A 26,983-nucleotide genomic window follows, 5' to 3' on the forward strand; every position below is an offset into this window, starting at 1 on the left:
GTCTAAATTAAGTAACTGTTAGTACTATGACTTTGAGCTAATTCAAAGAATACTGATTCTAATGCAAAATAATTATATTTTACCAAATTCACAAAATTTTTCAGAGACTAGAGAGACAACATAGATAAAATTAGAAGGAAAGAGCATGGGCAAACACATTCTATAACATCTTGTTGATGAGGCTATAACTTTGAGGGACAATTGGGCAGATATATAAAAATTTAACTGTGCATGCCCTCTAATCCAGAAATTCTATGGAAAACTAGTAACAAACTTAAATGGCCACCAATTGAATGCTGATAAATATATCCTGGCCCTATTATGGAACAATAAAAAAATGAAACTCCTATATTGTGCTATCTCTTACAAGATACATTGTTATTAGCAATTTTAAATAAATCTTGGTCAAGTCTTCCTTGCAGTAGCAACTCAAATGGAGAGGAACATACCAGATTCAAGAAAACTAAGAACCAGGCCAAGTTTACTTTGTTAAGTAAATATATTAATCCTATATAATAAAGAGGTAATATGCAAATTGACTGTCACACCCTCACAAGATGCCTGCCCCCCATGTTGTCACAAGTTGGCCACCACATGATGGCCGGCAGGGGAGGGTAGTTGTGGATGACCAGGCCTTCAGGGGAGGGTAGTTAGGGACGACCAGGCTGGCAGGGGAGAGCAGTTGGGGGAGGACAAGGCCAGCAGGGGAGGGCAGTTGTGGGCGATCAGGCCGCCAGGGGAGCCGTTAGGCGTCGATCAGGCTGGCAGGGGAGTGGTTAGGGGGTGACGAGGCTGGCAGGCAGAAGCAGTTAGGGGCAATCATGCAGGAAGGCAGGTGAGTGGTTGGGAGTCAGCAGTCCCGGATTGTGAGAGGGATGTCCAACTGCCAGTTTAGGCCCGGATTGTGAGAGGGATGTCCGACTGCTGGTTTAGGCAGTTGGACATCCTCCAAGGGGTCCCAGATTGGAGAGGGTGCAGGCTGGGCTGAGGGACATCCCCCCTCCCCAGTGCATGAATTTTGTGCACCGGAATGCTAGTCAATGATAAAAGGGGGAAAAAACCCACAGGAGTTACTATCATCTGTATATAAAATAATAAAGGTATTTACTTTTACATTTATACAATTTTAAGCACAAGAAATTGATTACAGTGATACTTCTGCAGAAGAGGACTGGGTTAGAAGATTTAATTTTTGCATAACTAATTTTCTTCAAGGGAATTCCACCCTTGCACTCTCTGTCCAGAGTGACTGATTCAGAGGTAGAGATGTGCCAAAGATAATGAGGCCTAAAAACTTTCTAGGTTCCCTTCTCTACTGTCCAGCAACCTAACAGTGGAAGCCTGGGCCTGTGATCCATCATCTTGACCCAGAAAATGAGGGCCAAACAGTAAAGGTAAAGCTAGGAGATAAGAACACTGATTGAGTCCCACAGCCATGGGCACTAGCCTGGCACTAGCCTTATTAATTTCTACTGCAAAGACACAGTATTCCTCACATCTGTGCCAAATCAAGCCCTTAAGAGGAAGGGCTTGTATTTTTGTAGATAGTTTGCCTATTATTTTAGATACTATCATCAGCAAAGCCTTGCTTATGTCCCAAATAGGTTAGTTTCTGGACAGGTGAACAGACCGATGAACCTGCTTCCCCATCAAGGCTTTATCTCATGTGGGAAAACTTTCACTGAAAGCACTGCATGGAAATATATGCTCTCTAATAGAGAGAGCACAACAATTTCTTTTGCTCACAGGAGCACCAAACCGCATAATTAACTGATACTTAGCTAACTCAGAGCTTCAGATGAAAGGTTTTACTTATACTATATTTGTGTGCAATTATTAGGAAAGCCCACATTATTTGCAATATACACAAATAGTGAGGGAAATTCCCAAATTTTAGTCAAGTCAGGAGTGTAGAATTATCCTTATTTCAAATGAAAATAATAAATGGTACTTATATTGAGTATCTGTGTGCTGTGTAAATTCTATTTTCCTTTCTCTCTGCCACCTTTTCTCTCCTCCTCTCCTAGATATGCGCTATGGAGATAAAGCTTGTATGACATTTACTCATTCTTGATGCTATTTGTCAAGTCTACAATCAGGTTCCTCTTTGACACTAAATGACACCAAATACCTCATTATTGAAAAAATCTTAAACATGATATGATAGACAGCCAAACATCAAGCTGTCTATCATAAATTGGCACAGGAAATTTTTTTCTAAAGAAGAGTAAAGCTTATAGTGTGTAAAAGCTGCAAATAGCTAAGCTGCGCAGAAAAATAGGACCTTGGATGTGAAGCTAGCATATACATGTTTGTGAGCTATGAGGAATGATTACATTTTTACTAAGGATTGGCTACACTTTAGGGACAAGGTAGCAAATACACACACTCAGTTTTATGGGGAATAAGAAAATGTATAACAGACCGTGTTGTTGTTGCCATAAACAGGGTTGCTCAACCTTGGCACTATTCACAATTTGGGCATTTGGTGTGCGGGGTTGTCCAGCACATTGTAGGACATGTTTAGCAGCATCCTTGGCTTTACCCATTAGATGCCTAAAACACTCCTGAATTGTAACAACCAAAAATATACAAAGACAATGCTAACTGTCCCAAGAGCCAGTGCCCTTAACTGGAGGGCCACTCACACCCAACACTGTCCAGAGTTACAATACATAGCTGTAAGGCAAACTTGTTCATTGCTATTCTCTAAGTTCCAATTTAAAAGCAGGACTGTCACCCATAAACAACAACTACCTAAGTACCAAAGGCAGGTGAATTAACAAATCAACTATGTCCCAGCTAAACTGCCTTCATAGCTATCCCAGACACAAAGCTACCTCAAATTTAGCTTTCTGAGTCAGCAGTAAGACATCACATACAATCAGTGCATGTATTAGGTAGCTTTAATATTCTGGTTAGTCTTCTAGCATGACCCCACACCCTTTCCTATTCATTTGAGACCGTATTACTATTATTGCCACTAGTTACAACTGCCAAAGGCAGGTCCTTTGATTGTCTTCCAGGATCTGCTGGGTCGTTTCACGTCATCTCACACATCAAATGAGAAGTAACCATCACTCAGATATCACTTTAGACAGTGAGCATGAAAAGTGACAGCTTCTATTAGCTCAGTTCACTTCATAATGTACAACACTGATAAAATAGTAGGGACAAAACAACGAGATGTGGCAGATCTCTATGAATGGGCAAAAATGATGAAATGCCTAGAACTACCAAGAGTTGGGATGGAAGAAAAGAGCAACGATGGGGACTGGTCCACTTGGCAAAAGTAAGTTTGTTGTTGTTTTTTTAAATCACTTTGCTGATGCAAATATGTTACACAATAGAAGAATGTGGGGATTTGGGAGAGATTTGCCTCCTTTTCCTGCTTTTCCTGTTCCTTTGGAACTAGAATTCCTTCCCCTCTGCTTTTATTTTATGGAGCAGTAGTAACAGATCTCTGAAATTACATGCAAGGCACATTTCAAATGAGACATTGTTATTGCATATATCCAAGGTGAAAATGTATCAAACCCAGATTTGTTACACAAAATCTTAATTTGCAGAGATAGAAAAATACCTAATTTGATCAGACCTGTAATTCTCCTAGTAACCTTGACATCTTCATAAAAATATTTTAACACAATTTAAATATTTCTAGTAAATACATCTATTATTTTAAATAATAATCACTAATTGTTCATAATAATGATAGCTTATCTTCAGCAATTCAGTCTTAATAAAAAATAACTAGAAACCGAAAAATAATCACATATTTTTACTGCCAACTATTGTAAGAATCTAACATTATCATCTTAGAACTTGACTATGCTATTTTTCTAACTAAGCAGAAACAATCAAGCTAATTTATGCTGCTTAGAAAAAATAAAGGGGGGGCTTTCTAACGGCTTTGAATAGAAAGAATGGGTGAAGAACTAGGGATAATATTTCTAGAAAAAAAAGATGGAAAGAAGAGGAATCATTGGGCTCTGGTTAAAAGCAAGAATTCAACTCGGTCTCCTTTGTGTTAAGAGCTACAACCACGTGGGACAAAGCACAAGGAAAGAGCAAAATGCTTCAAGGGGGTGAGTAAAAGCCTCACTAACCATCACATTTCCTAATTTGCAAGTTATAATAGGACATTCTGAGAGACAAATTAATCTGAGTCTTTAAAACATAATTTATTAAGGCATAAAAAAGAGTTCATTTTTAAAACTAATTTAACAGAAGGTCAGTTAAAACCACCACAGATGAAACAGAGTTTAGTCACTATGGGTTTTAAATTGAGTGTTCTAACTTGGGTGTATTTAAAGATACACTTGGGAGGTGAAAGTGCCTGGATCAGCTAAGACTGGATGGGGAGGATAGTGAAAAGGAATCAGAGATGACCTCTGGGTTCCTGTATTGTGCAACAAACACACACAGTTAGCATTTACAACTGTTCTGTATTTCCTATTCCCTGTCATGTCTCTGAGTTCTAATCCTTGGCCACCCATAAGGTCTTATTATTCTTGGCCTTCTATCATCTTTCAAAATTTTACTGTTCCATTCATATTATAACAATACAGACCCACCTGTGTTCTTACGATGAGAGGTGTGAAGGTTTGCATGGCTTTCTCCCAGTTTTCTTTACAGTCATTTACCTAAGGTGTCCTGCCTAATGGAAATATTTCATACCTGTGGTAATTACCAAATGAATGACATTATCAAAGATTTTAATGAAAGTTTAATACATGAAATACAATTTGTAGGACAGATGCTACATTGTTAACAAGTGCTATTCAGAGAAGTTTTATTGTTTGGGCTTGAGTCCAGGTTTCCTTGTTTGTTTTGGTTCATCCCAAACCAAAGGAAACATGAAACAGAAATATTAGGAGGGACCTGAGATACCTGAATGTGTGAGGTCACTTCTGGTAAAGGAGCCTTGGTGTGAAAGCTCAGGAACAACTACTGAGGCAGATTCTGAAAGAAAAACCTAAAACATCAGTTTTTTCCTGTTTGTTTTTAAAAAAGTCTAAGAAGATTATAAGAAATGTTCTTTTCAGGAAATATAACATGGAGAACAAAGACTATGGGGATTGTCAACAAGCACATGAGAAGATGTTAAACATCATTAGAATAGTTATTAGAGAAACTCAAGTTAAAAGCACAATGAGATGTCACTACATAGTTACAAAAGTGGCTGAAATAAAATATCGTGATTTTGTTTTAGATTAAATGCTGTAGAGGAAGCAAAGGAACTGGACCATCTACACGTTGCTAGTGAGGCTTTATTACAACACGATGAAACTGAAAGACTTGTGCTTTATCTCCTATCTTATAGACAAGGACTATGAGCTCAAAAACACAAAGTGATTTTCCCCAATTACATAATGAATTTTCTTGTGGTCTTCAGAGTGAGAATCTGGATTTAGAAAATGATTTTTTTGTTTACATGTTATGGAATTAGAATTATTATAACAGTGGAGTGAGAATGAGAGCCTAGATTCACTCGGTAATCAAGTCCACATTGTTTTTGCTACACAGAAAGCCTGCCCTGTATTTGAGATGGCTCAGTAAAGCGAGCTGAAGTTTAAGGGTGAAACAACACAAGCTTAGAATCTGAACCACCAACTTCATCATTAAGAATCATGCACATGGCTCTTGCAGTGCAATAGAACAATGGTAAGAGCCACAGAGAAGCTCGCATTCGCTGATTCGACAGCCCATTCAGAGAGCTAGCATCATGTCTTAGTAAGAGAAAAGGGAGAGCAGGTTGAAGAGGTCTGAGAGAACTTTTAAATAACAGTCACTTTTACTGATCTTAAGATGCTGGAGAAAACACAGTTTGCCTTCCATCTCCATCAGGGTCCAATCAGGGGATACCATGAAGAAATTTGAACAGAGGAAGTCATTTGTGAAAGTGATTGGAATATGAGGGAATTACTAACCAAGATTGCAGTAGAAGGCGGCTGAAAGTAAAGAACACAGGAGCAGCAATGGTAGGAAGTAGACAGCACTGGAAGGGGCTTAGTGGTGGGACGAGAGAGACTTCCTACATCTGATGTGCTCAGGGACCCCATTTGCAGGGAGGTGCTGGCCTTGGATTCACCATGAAGCCCTCTGAAAGGGTGCTGGAGGGAGTCGGTCAAGGAAGGTGTCCCACTTCACAATAATCTGTTGAGACATCACCTGATGGGGTGCCAGGAGAAGCTGACTGAAAGGGAAGGTGACAGGTACAACTGACCCCAGGCACTGCAGAAAAAACCTGTGCTGCAAGCAGCAAACACAAGAAAGACACTGGGCCAGGAAGATAAGCCCCACCATCCATTGGCCTTCCCCTGCCCTCTGCTGACACTACGGCCAGCTCCAGGATCCCAGAGCAGGTAATGAAGACTAGATGTGAAGCTAATTTGCAACAGAGTGATAACTTCATAAAAAAATATTGTTCTTTACCACTCTGACAGTGAGTAATTGTTTATTCATTTGGTTCTGGTCACCCTTGAGCCAGATGCACACCTGGCATACACAGCCTTCCGTAGTGCTTGCTGAACTGAACTGAACTGAAATATACCACAGCCACAACATCTTTAAAAGACTCAGGCTATTCCAGATTTTAAAAAATACTATTTACCTTAACTCATGAGGGTACAGAGGTTCTAGTGGGACACTGAATTTATTAAGTATATCCCCGTAGGGAATTAAAATTCTGGATTAAAATGCTAACCTGAAATGCACAGAACAAAGTAAATTCAGTTATAAAGTGTACTTTTGTACTTGCATACATCAAAGGAGCATTTCTCCACCTGTGCATCTTTTTCAGCAACGGAGCGAAATAATTCATGTGGAGTGTACCGATAAAGAAAAATACCTCCTGTTTTTAATCCTGAATTTTTACTTTCAAAAAATATATAGACCCGAAGGATATTCTTTGAATGTATAAAACGTAAATTTAGAACCATACATCAAAGAACAAAAAGTAAGATAACCCCTCTGTGACCTAATGCTAGAATGACCAGTTTTTATCATCAGCACTGTGTTACAAAAAATAAAAAACTGCAGAAGATTATATTCCCTAGACCCTAGATCTCTCTCTAATGACAAACCAAACTACAGCTGGTTTTCTTTCTTTACAGATTTTTAAGGTTGATATAGTGTGCATTTGCATCAATGAGCAATGTATAATATTTTTGTAATGTATTATTTCTTAAAATGATGTTCCAAAACTTGCTTTCATCACTCAAACATTATGTTTTTGAGGGAAAACACAAATCTAGTTCATTAGATGCATTTAACTTCTGTACAGAGTTAATGAATGTGTCCAAAATGTTTATCTGATCTATTAATAGATGCTTAGGTGACTTATATGTTTTTACTATTTTTAAGAATGCTGCAACTATTTCCAGGCCTCCTGTGCACAGGAAAAAACCTCATCTCAATGGTATATGCTAAGTGGGCGTTCACTGGTTCACAGAACATGCACTTATTACTTTCACTACATACAACCACTGCAATCCAGATGGACTGCACTGACTAACACAATTGTATCAAACTAAAGCAGACACACTGGCATCCATTTGTATTAACGTGTATATAGGACTTGATTATAAATTTGGATACAACTACTGTGGAGGAAGCTCTCTCAGTAAATATGAAAGGTGCTGACTGTCAAATGCTGGAACGCAGGGACAAATGCTAGAAGGTATATCTTGATGGAGACTGACCACCCTCTTTATTTCCCCTGCTATCTGTCTCCTGCAATAAATCCTTGGCAATTTACCTCTTCAAAGCTTGCCCCCACTGCTCTCAACAGGAGATACTGATACTATTAGTGACCAGCATCAATCTACATAATAACCTTCCCAGTATCTTTTGTTCACTCACTCATTCACTTGTGGGCACTGACTGAATGAGCACCAACAGTAGCTGGAAATGCAGCAAAAACCAGACATGGTTCCAATTCTCAAGGGGACCACAGTCTAGAATTATCCAGACAGTGTGGTAGCCACTTGGGTATTGGGCATCTGAAATGCAGCTAGTCTCAAGTGAGATGTGCTGTATGCTGTATGTTGTTTGTTGTGTGTTGTAAGAAACTGGATTTCTTAGACTAGGTTCAAAAAGAATATTGAATTATCATTAATAATTTTTGCATTGATTATATGTTGAAAATGATAATATTCTAAATAGACTGTGTTAAATAAGACAGTATTACAATTACTCCTGCTTCTTTTTACTTTTTCAATGTGCCACAAGGAGATTTAAATGTGTATTGTGGCTCACATTGCGTTTATTTTCACTAGCACTAGTCAAGAAGGTATGAGACATAGTATCTATTACCACTTCCATACTTTCAGAATCGCCAAATCTAAAAAATTAGCAGTTGTATAAATAATATCCATGATAAGGGAATACAGTTCCCAGAACAAAGCCTCTCTCACCCATTACATATATGAACCTGCTATATATCCCAAAGGAAGAAGCTGAAGGCATTTTATACCCTCAGGGCTTTCGCTCAAATCTTGACTCAAATCTACATGAAAACAGTAGAATCTTCATATTATAGCAATTTTTAAAAGTACATAGTATTTTTTAAAATACATTTTTAATGATTTCAGAAAGAGGAAGGGAGAGAGGGAGATAGAAACATCAATGATGAGAGAGAATCATCGATCGGCTGCCTCCTGCACACCCCACACTGGGGATTGAGCCCACAACTCGGGCATATGGCCTGATTACGAAACAAACCGTGACCTCCTGGTCCATGGGTCCATGCTCAATTACTGAGCCACACCAGCAGGAACATAAAAATACATAACTATTACAGCTAGCTTTTCTCTATTCTAGAGTCTATAGGTGAATTTTTTAGAAATGAAAGAGATGCAAATTAGAATGTTAATCAGTTCTGTGAATGATACAGTAAGTTACACAAAGATAAAACTATGAATCCCTTTAATGTGTTCCAGTCCATTCTCACACCCCAAGCATCAATGAAAAACACTTTTATTCATATGAAAATAAAAACAAACCAAAAAAAAATCAATGGAAATATAAATAGAGTAAAAAGAAAAATAGTGAGATTCATTGTTAGATGATAGTTTGTAACAGGACCTAAAAATGAATTAATTTCAGTAGCTGGAAATTACACTTGGCTCAGGTTGCTCAAATGCTACTGTGCTATTTGCAAACATGATGAATGGAGTGCAGCTTGCAAACATAATGGACAAAAAGAAATATTTCATTATGCAAAATGTACCTCATTGTTATGCTTGTAAATCTGAAACAATTATAAGTTCCGCTGGCAGACACATACTGTTCATCATTTTCAGTGACTAGCAGGTAGTGGGTGTTTTTTGTTTTCCTTGTTTTGGCTGCAGTGCATTTGAAAACAACTTTTGGTATTTGATCATAGAAACTAAAATAACTATCTCCTTTCCCACCAAAGTACAGAACTCTTTTCTCCCTACAGCCTTGATCCTTGGAACATAAAAAGCAACACTAAGTAGAATCTATAATAATAAAAGCATAATATGCTAATTAGACCGGACAGCCAAATGACCTTCTGGACGTCCTTCCAGACGAAGCCGCTGCTGGTTAGGGGCGATCAGGCAGGCAGGCGCGTGGTTAGGGGCAATGAGGCAGGCCGGTAGAGTGGTTAGAGGCAATCAGACAGGCGAGTGTTTAGGAGCCAGCGGTCCTGGATTGCGAGAGGGTGCAGGCCAGACTAAGGGGCCCACTCCGCCCCCTCCCCCCACCCCCTCCCATGCACGAATCCCATGCAGTGGGCCTCTAGTTCAATAATAAAAGGAAACTAGTGCCTCAGGATGGGAAAGCAGGCAAATAAAAGATACTTCCATTCTTTTTAAAAAGATGCAGTCAAGCATGTTTTAATAATTCATACGATATACAACCTCATAAATGCACAGAGGAGGACACTATAGCCCAGAGAAGTGAACTGAGATGGAAATATTGATCTCTACCATACTTTTAGTAAGTCATTACCATGGTGTGCCCTCAAAACAAACCATCCTCACAGTGCAGGATGCCCCACTTGTTAACCCCACCTGGGAACCAGACAGTGAAATCCCATCCTCCAGTAAAACAATTAACAAGCAGAGGAAAAGTAAACAGGCAATAAAAGAAGCCAAGAAGCCAAATACTACTCCACAGAAGGCTTTTGTTAGCTGGAATAAATAACTGACAAATTTAAAGATTTTTTTTTTAAAGATGAGTGTTTTGAGAGAGCAGAGTGGAGAAGTCTCTGCCCTTTTTCCATCCCAAAAAATGCCAGAACGAAAACAAGATGGAAATTACATCTTAGGGAAAACTAGGCAAAAATCTCTCACCCAATCACCATATATGCGGAATGCAAGTAGGGGTATAGGAAGATGCTGAGAGGAGACTTTCGGCTTAAGATTTAGATACAAAATCAATGCAGAAAATACTGTTGCTGAGACAAAGCAGACAAGGCAGATGACCAAATTGTGAACAGCCTCTGGCTCCCACTGCAGTGGCAATAATCAGTAAATGTTAAACACTCTCAATATACAACCCTGTGTGGTAAAGTGCGTCTGTGAACCAGGAAGAATTTCTATTCCCCATGCTCTCCCAGCCCCCACATCCACCAGTGCAACTCAGTGGTCCAGGGGGGATTCAATTCATTCAAAGATCAATAAAAACAAGCACAGGATCTAGACCAGACCAGGAAGTTAAAGGAGAGAGAGGGAGGGAAGACAAAGGAGGGTAGAAGAAATAGGAAGTAAAGAGAAAAAAAAACACAGAGAAAAGTCACTAGAAAAATGCTGCTATCAAGCAAATGAAAATCAGACCAGAAATATCCCTGTAACTCAAAGAACTCAATGAAAAAAATAAAAACATTCAAAGGAATAGAAGAGCTCTTGAAAGATGGGGCAAAATCACAGAAGATGCATTATGAGCCCACAGCATTCATCAAAGAAATTAAATCTAAACAAGAAACTGTTTGACACAGAATGTGCATAACTGAAATAGTCTGCAAAAACACAACAACAAAAAACAACAACAACACATCAACAAAAACAGGAATGTGTATTATAGAAAAACTAGGTGGTTAGTTAAAATAGTCTAGGAATATATCATATTCAAGAGTTTTAATCAACAGGTATACATGAAATTCATACCCTGTGTAAATATTGTTTTGAAAAACCCCTGTACCCAACAACATACCTATCCAGTTTAGAAACCAAAAGCCATAAAAGAATTGAAATAATACAAGAACAAGGGCAACCGAAGACTCCATGTTGTATCATCCACTACTCACACTTAGGTAAATTCTGAAAAGAAAATGATCACTATAGGCCTGGAGTCATAGAGAAGGATTTGACAGAAGAAGGAAACACACTGGACTTTGAGGGAAAGGTAGACCAGAGTCCAAAGGAGAAAGAGGACAGTTTTACAGACCAAGTAGAGAGTACACATTGCAGCAGAGAGGCAAGAATGAGGATGGCCCAGCACAGAGGAAGGGCATTCTGGAGAGGAGACTGAATGGTTTATGCTGGTAAATAAAAAAAGATGAGGTTATGACAGGGTCCACTATGGAAGAAACTGAATATCAGAAAAAGGAATTGAAATGGGATGGAGTACACACTATAGCTACTGCAAAGGGTTATGGTGAAGGCTAGGGAGGGCAGTCCAAGAGATGAATGGCAACAGAAAAGAAAATGTGATCTGAGAAAATAGCTTGAGAGACATATAATGATCAGTAAAGAAAGATGGCAGCAGTAAATATACAGAGTTAAAAGTGAATTAAACAGACATTTAAAGAATTTTTAAAAAAATCAATAGAGGTTGACAACATATCATAAAGGAGGGAAGGAAGAAAAGAAAGCATCAAAGATGATCCAGTGTTTTTCTATCTAGGAAAGCAGAATGAAAGACTGGGAGCATATTTGATCACAACATCTAAAATGTAACAATTCAAAACAAAAAAACTTCTACCACAGCAAAAGAAACCATCAACAAAATAAAAAGGGATCCCATTGTATGAGAGAACATATTTGGCAATGATACATTTGATAAAGGATTAATATCCAAAATATATAAGAAACTCATACAACTTAACAAAAGGAAGACAAACAACCCAATTAAAAAATGGGCAAAGGACCTAAATAGACACTTCTCTAAAGTGGATATACAGATGGCCAACAGACATATGAAAAAATGCTAAAAGTTACTGATCATCAGAGAGATTCAAATTAAAATGACAATGAGGTATCGCCTCACACCTATCAGAATGACTAACATCAACAAATGACACGTACAGGCGAGGATGTGGAGAAAAGGAAACACTAGTTCACTGCTGGTGGGAATGCAGACTGGTGCAGCCACTATGGAAGACAGCATGAAATTTCCTCAAAAACTTCAAAATGGAACTGCCATTTGACCCCATGATCCCACTTCTAGGAATGTATCCTAAGAAACCTGAAACATCAATCAGAAAGAATATATGCACCCATATGTTCATAGCAGCACAGTTTACACTAGCTAAGATCTAGAAACAGCCCACGTGCCCATCAGTAGATGAGTAGATAAAAAAGCTGTGGTATATTTACACCATGGAATACTATGCCGCAGCAAAAAAAAGATCTCTTACCCTTTGAGATAGCATGGAGGGATCTGGAGAGTATTATGCTAAGCAAAATAAGCCAGTCGGAGAAAGATAAGTATCACATGATCTCACTCATATGTGGTATCTAATGAACAAAATAAACTGATGAACAAAACAGATCCAGAGGCATAGAAGTATGGAACAGAGTGCCTGACGAATCACAGAGGGAATATGGGGGGTGGGTGGGTAGGTGGGTGTGGGTGGAGATTAACCAGAGGACTTAAATGCATAACCCACAGACACACACAATAGTGTGGTGAAGGCCTGAGGTGGGGGGAGGGGTGGGCTAAATGGGTTGGATGGGAGGAAAAAGGATACATCTGTATTACTTTCAACAATAAAAATAAATTAAAAAAATATAATAAAATGTAACAATTCCATCTATTTTCACATCTTTCCTGGGCATCTGGCTTTAATTCATGGATGCCAAAGAAGGCACTTTGGGATTTTTCAATAGGAGAAACTCAAGTATATTATATTAATACTAGAGGCCCGGTGCACAAAAATTTGTGCACTGGGGGGGGGGGGGGTCCCTCAGCCAGGCCTATGCCCTCTTGCAGTCTGGGACCCCTCAGAGGATGTCCACCTGCTGGCTTAGGCCTGCTCCCTGGGGGATCGAGCCCAAGCTGGCAGTCAGACATCCCTCTGGCAGCCCAGCAGCCCTTAGGGGATGTCCACTTACCAGCAGAGAGCAGACCTAAGATGCAGCCGGACATCCTTAGTGCCTCTCCCGCCACCACCACTGTGCTGGCAGCCATCAGCCTGGCTTGTGGCTGAGCAGAGCTCCCTCTGTGGGAGCTTACTGACCACCAGGGGGCAGCTCCTGCATTGAGCGTCTGCCCCCTGGTGGTCAGTGTGTGTAAGTGACCAGTCATTCCCAGTCATTCTGCTGTTAGGGTCAATCTGCATATTACCCTTTTATTATATAGGAGAGGATAGAGGCCTGGTGCATGGGTGGGGGCCGGCTGGTTTGCCCTGAAGGGTGTCCCGGATCAGGGTGGGGGTCCCGCTTGGGTGCCTGGCCAGCCTGGGTGAGGGGCTGATGGCTGTTTGCAGGCTGGTCAAGCCCACCCCAGTGGGGACTCTCATCCCATGGAGGTTTGGCCAGCCTGAGTGAGGGGCTGATGGCTGTTTTCAGGCTGGCCACACCCCCTTTAGGGTGGGGGGTCCCCACTGGGGTGCCTGGCCAGTCTGGGTGAGGGGCTGAAGGCCGTTTTCAGGCTGGCCAAGCCCCCCAGCGATGGAAGCTCTCAGCCTATTTTTTTTTTATTCTGGGGTTTATTTACCTTCTATAATTGAAACTTTGTAGCCTTGAGTGGAGCTCAGAGCCGGCCAGGGCGGGTGAGAAGCTTGGCTTCCTTCATGGCCAGGGGCAACCCAAACCTCCTGCTTGCTCCAGCTCCATGGCCACATCCGGCTGAAAGCAGGTATCTGGGGTTTATTTATCTTCTATAATTGAAACTTTGTTGCTTTGAGTGGAGCTCAGAGCCGGCCACAGCAGGCGGGAAGCTTGGCTTCCTCCATCACTGGAGCAACCAAGCCTCCTGCTTGCTCCAGCTCCGTGGCTGCCGGCCGCCATCTTGGTTGGGTTAATTTGAATATAGTCGCTCTGATTGGCTGGTGGGCATGACTTAAGGTGTAGCAAAGGTACAGTCAATTTGCATGTTTGTCTTTTATTAGTGTAGATTAAGTCAACAGCATAAAACAAAGACCAGAAGTAAATCTTTTAAAAATTTCCTTATTTGTGGATGGAAATTAAATGATATCTGACATTTGCTTTCCTATAATCCAGTGGGGGGAAATATATATGAAGCAAAATTGGCCAGTAATTGTTGAAGATGGATGATGAGTGCACAGGGACACATTAAACTATTCTCTCCACTTAGGAACAAAAACCTCCTCACCACTTTTATCTAATCACATGAATCTAATAGTTCACTCAGAGCTTCCTTCCGAAGGAAATGATTGTAAAATGTGAGAATGTAAATTGTAAACAATCCTGACTAAAAGACAAGTCTAACACATTACAGCCGTCACTAAACATAACTGCAAAAGATATAAAACAATAACTGAAAACCCTACCTATACTGCCCTTCCATATACCTCTGAACTGCAGTTGAACATGCTCAGAACATAATACCCCACAATGCTGGCAACACAGTACACTGTAAAGAGTATCAGTTGTTCACTCTTGTGGTCATGTGCCTGACCCAGAGCTGTGGCTCACTGCCATTGCCCAGGAAAAGATAAAAATTCAAAATCTGAAATGCGGTTTCTACTAAGTATATATCACTTTTGCACCATTGTAAAGTAAAAAAAAAAAATTGTAAGCACTGTAAGTCAGAGCCTGTCTGTATTTCTTTCAGTGATGAACACAGAATTTTATGTCAAGCTATATACCAATGTTATGTCTAGAAATCCCACTTAGACTAAGACAATGATGACTAAATATTGGTTGAAACCTCACATAATTGAAAATATAAAATGTGTCATGTTAAATTTACAGAATTCATTTTGAGCATCTATCTTTTTCCTTTCCATTATATCTGCTTACACAGCCAACATAAGGAAACTGGTTAACAAATAGTAAAATGGTAAACATAATGGAATTCTGTATGCTATTATCTTTAAACAGCCATGCTGCCTACATTGGTATCAGTTCATTAAGTAAACAAAATGAAACAACTATAGATGTATTCCATTCAAACTAGTTAAAATACAACATTCAACCATTTAAAAATTTCTTTATAACCCAAAGGTAGTTCTCAACGTAGCTATCATAAATAGAGAAGATAAACCTAAGGAACAGCAAAGGAAGGATTAGCAAAAATCCCTGTTATTCATATACATTGTGACAGATCAGTGGAGAGACTTGGAGGCAGCAGTGGGAAGGCCTGGTGGCCAGAGGAACCTCAACCAAAGAACCCCATCCACTTTTATCTGTTTACTGTCCTGGGAACTCCAAGAAGATTTCTCAGATATGATTTTACTTCAGTAAAAGGATTTTGCAGGTTAAAGCATTGCAAAATATTATTTACTATTGTTAACATAAAAACATTCAAACCTGTAAAGAATTTTTTGTTAGTTTATTTGAGCCAAACTGTCCACAATTGCCGGAAAACAGAATCTCAAGGGGTTGGGATAATGCTCCAGAGAATGGTGGTTTTTCACCTATTTTTATTCATCACAATCAAAGGAGGAGACAGAAGTGGGTTGCATGAACTCCATTAGTGATAGATTAGTGGGAGAAAACAAAGCAGGGAAACCTCAGGGATTGGATAAAAAGTAAAATGATAGCCCTAACTGGTTTGGCTCAGTGGATAGAGCGTCGGCCTGTGGATTCAAGGGTCCCAGGTTCGATTCCGGTCAAGGGCATGTACCTTGGTTGCAGGCACATACCAGTAGGAGGTGTGTAGGAGGCTCTGATCGGTGTTTCTCTCTCATCAATGTTTCTAACTCTCTATCCCTCTCCCTTCTTCTTTTTAAAAATCAATATATGTGTTTTTTTTTTAAGTAAAATGATAGACACATATTTCTTTTACTTAGGTGGGTACAGGATAGTTAACAGTCAACAATTAACATGATAACAGTAACAATGAAGGAAGTTATGGTCTCTGTCCTAGCGCCCAAGCACATTTCGTTGTGCCCCAGGGGTGTGGGGAAAAGGGAAGTTACAAGTTACCCTGACATTTCAATGATATGTTATTGTAGATGCAAAAGGACAATTAGCTTGTTACAGAATTTACCAGGCGACCAGAAAACACACAACAGGCACTCAGAGGATCAGGAACACTTTATTACAGGAAGCACTAGTGATGAATGGCCCAGGGGAATTGGATCCCAAATCTGAGGGGGGGGGGGGGAGTAGGGGGCTCTCCCTTTTATCTCCTTAGTTTTTTTGTCTCCCAAATATGGACTAGGACTCTGGACTTTTCATGGGCTTTGCAGCCCCCATGGTTGGAATGGGGGAAGTGAGATTACACCCAAAGGCCTGGCCTGGCTGGCACCAGCGCTGCCAACCCCCTCCGGGAGATGTGTATGGTTCATGGTTTATGGCCTCTATAAAATGGAAGTGTTCAGGGAAACAGGTTTTTGCAAGGCTAGCTAGGACACAAGTGGAAAGGGGGTTAGGGCTAGCAAGCATATGCATCAGAATGGAGGTTAAGGAGGGCGGGGGGGGGGGCCCAGGCTGCCTTCACAAGCTCAGTTAAGGTAAAGATTGACCTTGTTAGGGATACCTGCCTAGGAGACGACTACCCACCATAACTGCTTTTAAAGTTTAATTTCAGACCATCCTTTGTGGTTACTTTAGGTCTCTGAGTTTGTAAGACTGCCATGCAGGCCTTCCCTGAGCTTGTCAGGTTAGCATGTGGCCCCTTTTGTCCACACAATACACATACATAATCCTATGTATTTATATTCTAATCCTTATAATATACATTTAAAAAGAAGCTGGACAGCCCTCCAACCAACCAACACTAGGATATGAATGCGGCTGGAGATATTTCTATTTTAACTCCAGCACTTCATTATAAACACAGTTTGAGTAGAGCATCAGTCAGTGTCTCTCACTCTTGTCAAACTGTTATAGTGAAATGGAAAGAAAGAATAAACAGCCCTTCCCAATCCTACTCATCAGGCTTAAAAAATAAAATGTCATTATTGAATCATCATTATTCTGAACTAAATGTGATATATTCATAAAACATAACACTGGAGGGATAGAACTGCACATTTTTTTCCTGACTTGTTAAGGATGACCATTAAACTACACTTTACTCTGTCAATTGTGATTTAAATGGCAACCAAAATGCATGAAAATAAATGGTCTATTCTGCTTCTTTCTCTGCTTGCTTTCTTTATTTATGCTGGTCATAACTCTACAACCAATAAAGAGTGGTAGTGAATATTGTGTGAAGGCAGCAAAGTCAACTTTAACTAATAAAGGAAGGTCTTATCAGAGAAGAGCAAACCTTGGGTTACTGAGAAAATAACACATAAATCCACCACAAGGCTTCAGATATGAATCTGTGTGTGCTGACTACTGAACACACTTAATTTATGGTTTTAAATAGATGACTGAATGAGTAAATCAATACGTGTAAATTCATATTAAATGTCATTAACCAAATGTCCAAATCACTGTGTTTTATGTTAGTGTCTATTTAGAAGGAGATATACTGAGTAATTTTAGAGGCAAGGCTGATCAAGCTGACTTTTTAAAACTAAGCACAAAATCAAAACAAATTTAGTCTAAAAAACAGCACAAAAAAATCAAACTTGAATTATTATTTCTACATACACTACACTATAAATGTGTCCCAAAATCATTTTGTATCGTTGATCACTCATTTCCTTAGCAAATTATTTTCTCTGAACAAATTTTTTTTCTAAAATTTTCTCCCAAAATAAATATGCATTTTAAAGGATTTTTTATGGTGTGGCTGAACATTATACAAAACCTCAAAAAATTATGAAAAAAATTTGAAGATTTTACTTAAATAAAAGAGTCCTTTGTGTGGTTCATTATTTCCTATGGAACAAATACTGTCAATTTTCAAATTAGGATCTCTTCTCCCCCATACAAATATCAATCACATTTCTATATAATGACAACAATCATGTAGAAACCAAAATTTGAAACACAGATTCACCTTTATCACTTCGAAGAAATCAAAATACTTAGGTACAAACCCAAAAATACATGTAAAGATCTGAATGGTAAAAATTAAGGCCTAATGAATCCAAATATGTTGAAGTTGGGACCCTGCAAGTAATTCTGATACATGTTAAATTTGAGAACTATTGGCCCAAATACTACATGAATGTATCCAGAAGCAAGGACACAGTATCAGACAAATTTTGGTATAAATTAATACTTAAGAAAAGTGAACATCCCAAGTCATGAAACCATGAAAATCCTAGAAGAAAAACATAGGCAGCAAAATCTCAGATATCTCACAGAGCAGAATTTTCATTGATATACTAGTATCTCCTAGGGCAAGAGAAACAAAGGAAAAAATAAACAAATGCAACTACATCAAAATTAAAAGCTTCTGCACAGCAAAAGAAACCATCATCAAAATGAAAAGGGAACCCACTGTATGGGAGAACATATTTGCCAATGACACATCTGATAAGGGGTTAATTTCAAATATATGAAGAATTCATACAGCTCAACAATAGGAAGACAAATAATCCAATTTTAAAAATGGTCACAGGACCTGTATAGGCACTTCTCCATAGATGACATACAAGAAAGAGGCAAGAAACATATGAAAAAATGCGCAAATCACTAAACAGGAGAGAAATACAAATTAAAACTACAATGAGAAATCACCTTACACCTACCAGAATGACTATCATCAATCTTTCATTGAAGGACAAGTGATGGCGAGGATGTTGAGAAAAGGGAACACTAGCAGTTTACTCAAAAACTTACATGTGGAACTACTGTCTGACCCAGAGATCACAGTTCTAGGATTGTATCCTAAGAAACCCAAAACACCAATCAGAAAGAATATATGCACCCTTATAATCATAGCAGCATTATTTACAATAACTAAGATCTGAAAACAATCCAAGTGCCCATCAGTAGATGAGTAGATAAAAAAAGCTGTGGTACATTTACACAAAGCAATACTATGCAGCTGTAAAAAAAAAAAAAGGATCTCTTACCCTTTCAGACAACATGGAGAGACCTAGAGAATATTATGCTGAGTGAAATTAGCCAGTTAGAGAAAGACAAATATCACATGATCTCACTTATAAGTGGAATCTAATGAACATAACAAAAAAACAAAATAGGTCCAGAGGCATGGAGGCACAGAACAGACTGACATGTCTTAAGGGAGGTGGGGAAAGGAAGAGGGGAACAGGGAAGAGATTAAAGAACTTATATTCATACTAGAGGGCTGGCAATTGACTGAAGCTCCCAACCGCTCCTTTTTTTCTTTTTTTTATTCTGGGCCAGCTTTAGCTCTGAGGCTTGGCTCCAGCTCTTAGGCCTCGGCTGCTGAAAGCAGGTATCTGGTTTGTTTGGGTTCTATAATCGATACACTGTTTCAACTCCAGCTCTGAGATCCTGGCTGGATGAAAGCAGGTTTCTGTGGTTTTGTTTAGCTTCTATATTTGTAACAATGTTTCAAACTGCAAGCTCAGAGGCCGGCAGCGGCAGGCGGGGAACGTTGGAGTCCTCCGTCACTGAAGCAAGCAAGCCTCCTGTTAGCTTCAAGCTGCCTGGCTGCCGGCCGTCATCTTGGCTGGCAGTTAATTTGCATATCGCCCTGATTAGCCAATGGGAAGGGTAGTGGAGGTATGGCTAATTACCATGTTTCTCTATTATTAGATAGGATGTGCATAACCAATGGACACAGACAATAGTGGTGAAGGCCTGGGGTGGAACAGGGCCTGGGAGGAGGGAACTGGGGAACATTTGCAATATTGTCAACAATAAAATAAAATAAAATAATAAAATAAATAAAATAAAATACTAAACAAAAAAAGGGAACATCCTAATGAAGACACAATTGCCTATTATTTTTTGTAACAGCTTACTGAGATATAATTTCCCTACCATAAAATTGACACGTTTAATTCAATGGTTTTAGAATATTCAGAGATTTGTGCAACCATCATCAGTCAATTTTAGAATATTTTTATCACTGTAAAATAAAAAGAAACCCCATACATTTTAGTTACTCTCCCTAATTTCCCATTCCTTAGAGCTTATGCATCACTAATATATTTTCTGTTCCTGTAAATTTACTGGTCTCAATAGTTTGTATGAATGGAACCATGTAATATGAGGTGGTTTTTGTTTTTTTTTGTGTGGATTCTTTCATATAGCTTAACGTTTTTAAGGTTCATACATGTAGCATATATCAATACTACATTTTCTATGGCCGAGCAAATTTCCATTTCATGGACATAGCACATTGGTTTATTCATTCAATTGTTAATACACATCAGGATTGTTTCCACCTTTTGGCAGTTATGAAAAATGGTGCTATGAACATTCGTGCACACATTTTGTGTGGATATGTTTTCATTTCTTTTGGGAATATACCTAGGAGAAGAACTGTTGGGTCTCATGGTATTTAATGAACTGACAGAATATCTTTGGAAGTGACTTCACCACTCCTACCAGCAGTGTATAAGAGTTCTGATTCACCACACCTTTACCAACACAAATCTAACTTTTTTTATGCCAGCTATCTGTGGGTGGAAATTAGAATCTCATTGTGTTTTGATTGGTATTTCCATTATGACTAATGATATAGAGCATCTATCTTTTAGTGTGCATGTTGGCTGTTTGTACATTATCCTTGAAAAATTGTCTATTCAGATCCTTTGCACCATTTTTAATTGGGTCACTTATTTTCTTATTGAGTTGTAAGAGCTCTTTATACATTCTATATATAATCCTCTTATCAGACATATGATTGGCAAATATTTCCTCCTATTCTGTGGGTTGTCTTTTCACTTTCTTGGTATGGCCCTTTAAAGCAAAATGTTTATGATTTTTGTTAAATGTTTTCTAAATAAATATTAACTCTGAATTCACTGTTGAATGCTAAGTGTAATTAATATACTGGATATTAACATTGAACACTTATGATTTATATTGTGGAAGTTGTACTAGATTAGGGAAGAATTACATTTAAGATTGGTCTTAATGTGAAATAACTTACAGAATATCCAGACAGAAGTTTATAATGGTCACAAAGTAATTCAATGAATCTTTCTAACTGGTGTTTTACAAGAAAAGCAAATTCTTCTCATCTTTATAAAGGGCAATAGATCAATGCCCAAAATAATCATGGATGATTGAGTCATCTAAACCTGTGCTTTAATCCATTCAGTTAAACTTTTTTTCTGTATCTGTTTAAAGTACCCCAGATTGATTTCCCAAAGCCTGATTACATCCATCAAACTAACTTCTAATATATAGATTATTTCCACTGTTTTCTGAAGTCAGTGAAAGGTCGTCTTTAAACAAAGGGGGACCAGTATCAGCCTCAGGCTACAGCATTGAATCAATGCTTATCATAATTGATTGGAGCTGCAGGGTACCAAGGTAAGACCAAGACTGCCTATAATAATACCTGGCACCAGACTTACAAATAAAATGGGTCCTTCTATAGAGAAGAGAGGACTGAACAATTCTCAACTTGCCAAGAAGGCTTACATATAACAGTATTAGTTTGCTAGGGCTCACAAAATACCACTGACCAGGGAGACAAACAACAGAAATTTATTTTCTCACAGTTCTGGAGTCCAGAAGTTCAAGATAAAGGTATCAGCAGGGATGGTCTCTCCTGAGGCCTCTTTCCTTAGCTTACAGATGGCTGCCTTCTCACATGGCCTTTCTCAGAGAGTGCCACCCCTGGCGTCTCTCTTACAAGGACACCAGTCCTATTGCTATTGCATTAGGACCCCACCCTATGACCTCATGTAACTAAATTACCTCTCTGAAGGTACCATTCAAATATTGTCACTTGGTATTTAGGGCTTCAACATATGATCTGGGGTGAAAACAATTCAGTCCATAACAATAATAAACTTCTAATTGCAGGGAATATTTATGATACATATATACAATGAGACAGTGTACATCAGATATTAGATTATCAACACTTTAAGAACAGGGCCTGTGTCTTTCTCACTGACATCCCAGTCCTTGTACATTATTTGACACAGACAATGCATATATATATATATATATATATATATATAAACAAAATAGCCCTAGCTGGTTTGGCTCAGTGGATAGAGCATTGGCCTGGGGACTGAAGGGTCCTGGGTTCAATTCCAGTCAAGGGCACATGCCCGGGTTGTGGCTCAATCCCTAGTAGGGGGGCATGCAGGAGGCAGCCGATCAATGATTCTCTCTCATCATTGATGTTTCTATCTCTCTCTACCTCTCCCTTCCTCTCTGAAATAAAAATTTATTTTAAAAAATAATAAAATAATGTATTTTTTAAAATATATTTTATTCATTTTTTTACAGAGAGGAAGGGAGAGAGATAGAGAGTTAGAAACATCGATGAGAGAGAAGCATTGATCAGCTGCCTCCTGCACACCCCCTACTGGGGATGTGCCTGCAACCAAGGTACATGCCCTTGACCGGAATCGAACCTGGGACCCTTTAGTCCACAGGCCGACGCTCTATCCAGTGAGCCAAACCAGCTAGGGCTAAAATAATGCATTTTTTTGCCTCTCAGTAAACATATTAGAAAATGTAATGCTTTGGCCCTGAATCAAGGCCAGCAGTTTGCTGAAGCTGCTGGTTTCAAGCAGGAGCCTAAAGAAATGTCTTTCTATGGTCTGTTGGCCATTTCAGAACTTAGGAAATGTAATGGTCAATTCATTAGAAAGAAACATCTGAGAGAAAAAAAAAGAAAGAAAAGAAAAGAAAAAGAAAATGTAATGCTATGAAACTTGATATTTAAAAGTGACTTTTCTCTTTTAGAATATCATGTGCAACAGCTCAGATAAAATCCCATGGGATTAGGAAGTATAGCAGAAGATTTGTAAATGCATTTCAAATATAAAGTACTTGAAATTGTGGTGCAATTCCTTAATCACCCTATAATACTTTGACTACTAAAACAAAACACAACACAACACAAAGGCTTAGGAGTGAACCTGGGAAAGTGACTCAGAGGTCATCACTCTCTAGCAATATTTGTATCCTAATGCCCAGCGTCATAAAAGATCTGATTCAACAGAAATGCACCATCATCTTGGGGATGGAAGTAGCAGAATGCGTCTCTGGACTCATATCAAACAATATATATTTTGTTCTGTGCCTCTAATATAATAAAATGTAAGACATATTTAAATGCTTTTTTCATAGTCCCTAAATGTTTCTGCATGACTGGTACAATCTTCTCTTCCAGCCTTATTTACAGGGGCTACAGCTTATATGAAACTGGTTTTGCTTAATGGACCAGAACCAAGTATGCAAATTGCTCATCAGAACTTTGGCTCTATGTTCACTTAAATGTGTTCAAAGCATAAGTTCTGTGAAATACTAGGACAGAAAATGACCAAAGTAGTGCTGGTCTGGTAGCTCTTTAGACAGTAATGTTAGAAGATAAGGATACTGCTAAATTGAATAATTTTATATTGCTCTATATAATAAAAGATGCACCTTACCATAATACCTTAATGAACACAGGATATAAATTTATTCTAATGACACTGATATCAGCACTTCAGCTGTCAAAGTCATATAACCCAGAGTCAGAAAAGGAATACATGCTTCCACATGTGCTATGAGGAAAGAAGAATATATTAATAAAAAGTATCAGTTCTTATAGATTGTACCAAGAATTATCAAATAAGCATCTGGGAGTCATAGAGTAAAGGGGAAAAATAAGTGATGGAGCTCAAGTTGGCAGAAATACAAATGGGACCAACCTAGTCTGAGGACCAGAGAGAAACCTGGGGGAGAGGAGAGGAGGAGCAAAGCGGGGTGAGGAGAGACAGAAAGACAGGGAAGAACTTCCTGCTCCCAACTGATTCACATCAAAGCAAGAGGATTTCCAAGATCTAGAAAGCATCAAATATAGACACCGACCTTCAGCAATTGCCAAGATGACCTACAGTAGTACCTACCCTCAGGCTAGTCTCCCAGGAATTAAAAGGAAAACACCTTCACCTAAGCCAGTGGTTCTCAACCTTCCTAATGCCTCGACCCTTTAATACAGTTCCTCATGTTGTGGTGACCCCCAACCATAAAATTATTTTCCTTGCTACTTCATAACTGTAATTTTGCTACTGTTATGAATCGTAATGTAAATATCTGATATGCAGGATGTATTTTCATTGTTACAAATTGAACATAATTAAAGCATAGTGATTAATCGCAAAAACAATATGTAATTATATATGTGTTTTCCGATGGTCTTAGGCGACCCCTGTGAAAGGGTCGTTCGACCCCCAAAGGGGTTGTGACCCACAGGTTGAGAACCGCTGACCTAAGCACTCTATTATCTATTCTCCAGAAGCTTATCCTCAAAGAGGCAGAAGGTGACCTTCATCAGTGATAGGAACACAAAAGAAACACCAGGGAGAAAATCTACCTCTACCTGGTCAAGCCAGGGAAGCATCCCTTCACAAGAGGCAGCATTTGAGCAGGACTTAAAAAGACCAGTGGAAATTTGCAAAATGAATATAAATCTACTTTTGGCAAAAAAAAAAAAAAAAAAAAAAAAAAAGCAGTTCTCTATCAGTCATTAAGTATATAAGAAGAGGTAGCAGTGGAAGATGAGGCCAGAGAACACACTGCATTAGAAACACATTCTTAAAAAGAAAAAAAGTGGACCCTGGCTAGCCCTTCCAGAGTCAGCTTTATGAGTAGCCCTGAGGTGGTTTCTAAATTACAAGGTGATTGTCAAAACACTGTTCCCTTAAAATTCCTCTAACAGGGATGATGTACACAAACAGATTTAATAGGATTAAAAATATTGATTTATGCCAAGCATTCTAAAGCAGGCCAAATCAACTCAACCAATATATACATAAAAATGGAAGGTACCCAGTTTCTCTTATTTTAATGAGAATAAACATACTGGATGCCAGAAGTGAGGTAAAGAGGTCTCACAGAATTGAGAAATGGGAATAAAAATAGAAACATAAAACAACTTTCTTCAATATAAACTTGCTAACTTTGATTGAGCTTAACTTCAAAAAATCAGTTTAAAAAAAGGCTTACAGAGACCTAGGTACACAGTGTATGAGGGAAAAGGACGCACAACCAAACTATTGAAGCAAGCTTCTTTACAGCAGATTGCTCCATTTAAAACTTAAATCTGATGGCAACACTATCGTTACATGAGAGCAGTCTAATTAATGGGGCAAGTCATAATCCTATTAAAAAGCTTTATTTGGGTACAGTGTTTTTGTTTAAAGAAAAAAAAACATATAGAGGTGAGCAAAGTAGATTCGAATAATCAAATACTACACACAATAAGTTCAGCTATTAAGAAGCAGGAATAGAGCAAGTTCATTCTAGGGACTTCTAGCTTGAAGAACCACATCTCATGCCTTCATCAGAAACAGGCTGCGCTGGGCACTCTGAACTCTAAATTCTGGCCATAACTCGAGGCCACAGTTATGTCCCCAGCTGCTCACCTACCCCCTCAACACAGAAGGGCGCTGACAGGTATCCATCAATTACAAACAGAACAGAAGGGAAAACTGATATTATAAAACTAAAGACCTTGCTTATATTTCATTTCATGAACTGTGACAGATGTCTCCCTTTTACTGTAAAACCTGCTTGATTGGTCCAATATTTTATGACTTAAGCCTCATCCAAAGGGAACCAGAGTATGTTGCCTATACCCTGGTGTGATCTTACAGTTGGTTACCAGAGAACTGAAAAAGGAAGAAATCAAGCAAGGAAAAATAATTCCTTATTAGAGGTAAAAAGGGTCACACTGAAGACAAACACCTGTCATTAACATTAACATAATTTGATAATGGAGTCATAATCTAATGAACATGGTCACCGCTGTTCTTCGAATCCTGTGGAAGAGACAGGGAAAGGCTGTGAATTAAAGTTAAAAAATGAGGATACACTGAGAAGCCCAACTCCTAGAAACCTGGTCAGTCCATGTAACCTTAGCCCAGGTAAATGAATATCTGTTAGGATTCATATTTCTTTTTTTGTATTTCAACTTTATGTAACTTTGTGATCTCTCCCACTGTCTTTGAGGACCCGGGTAAGCCTGGTGACCCCAAGCTGAGAAAAACTGACCTACAACAAGAAATAAGCAGAGCTATTCAAACATAAACATCCCTATTTTTTCCACTTATCACATATTTCAGGGTAAGAAAGACATTTACTGGAAGTGAAAGCTTTTTGTTAAAAAAAATAGGTAAGAAATCTAAGGGCAATATCCATTCACAAATACCAATGATCACACCAAGAAAATCACTGAGACTTCATGAAATATTAAAGAGAAAATACATTTAAAAACTTTCATAATTTTAATCTCCCTTGAATCCCATTTAAACTAAATTTCAAAACATGTCAATTAAGCATTGTAGGAAGAAACTAAAATAAAATAAACCTTCAAGTAGTCTTTCTCCTGAAACAGATCCCAGGAAATACCTACTCAACAGAGTCGTTGGCATAGTTCAAGTTAAATCATCGATTGTAAATATGAGAGACTTATACTGTGCAGTAGCCTTCAAAATTTTCTGTGTTTTGGTTTAACAGCCCTGCTTTTACCCCTGTTGTCTGCTCTTCACAGTCTTCACGTCCATGGAACAGAAGGTACAAAAAAAACATTGCACGTCTGAGCTAGAGGGACCGGCATGGCAGCCTCCAGCCTTCACTTA

The 26,983-nt window shown here is 38.7% G+C and overlaps 1 protein-coding gene and 1 non-coding gene across 4 annotated transcripts in view; one reads left to right on the forward strand and one right to left on the reverse strand.

Moving 5' to 3' along the window:
* Window positions 1-26,983, reverse strand: part of TPK1 (thiamin pyrophosphokinase 1) — a 276,645-nt gene that overhangs the window by 211,987 nt on the left and 37,675 nt on the right. The window lies entirely within an intron of this gene.
* Window positions 22,877-23,013, forward strand: LOC111827200. Its single transcript, XR_002830700.1, has one exon. It is a non-coding gene; the product is annotated as a small nucleolar RNA SNORA2/SNORA34 family (small nucleolar RNA).

This window comes from Myotis lucifugus, unplaced genomic scaffold, assembly GCF_000147115.1.
Source record: "Myotis lucifugus unplaced genomic scaffold, Myoluc2.0 scaffold_141, whole genome shotgun sequence".
NCBI classification, from domain to species: Eukaryota; Metazoa; Chordata; class Mammalia; order Chiroptera; family Vespertilionidae; genus Myotis; species Myotis lucifugus.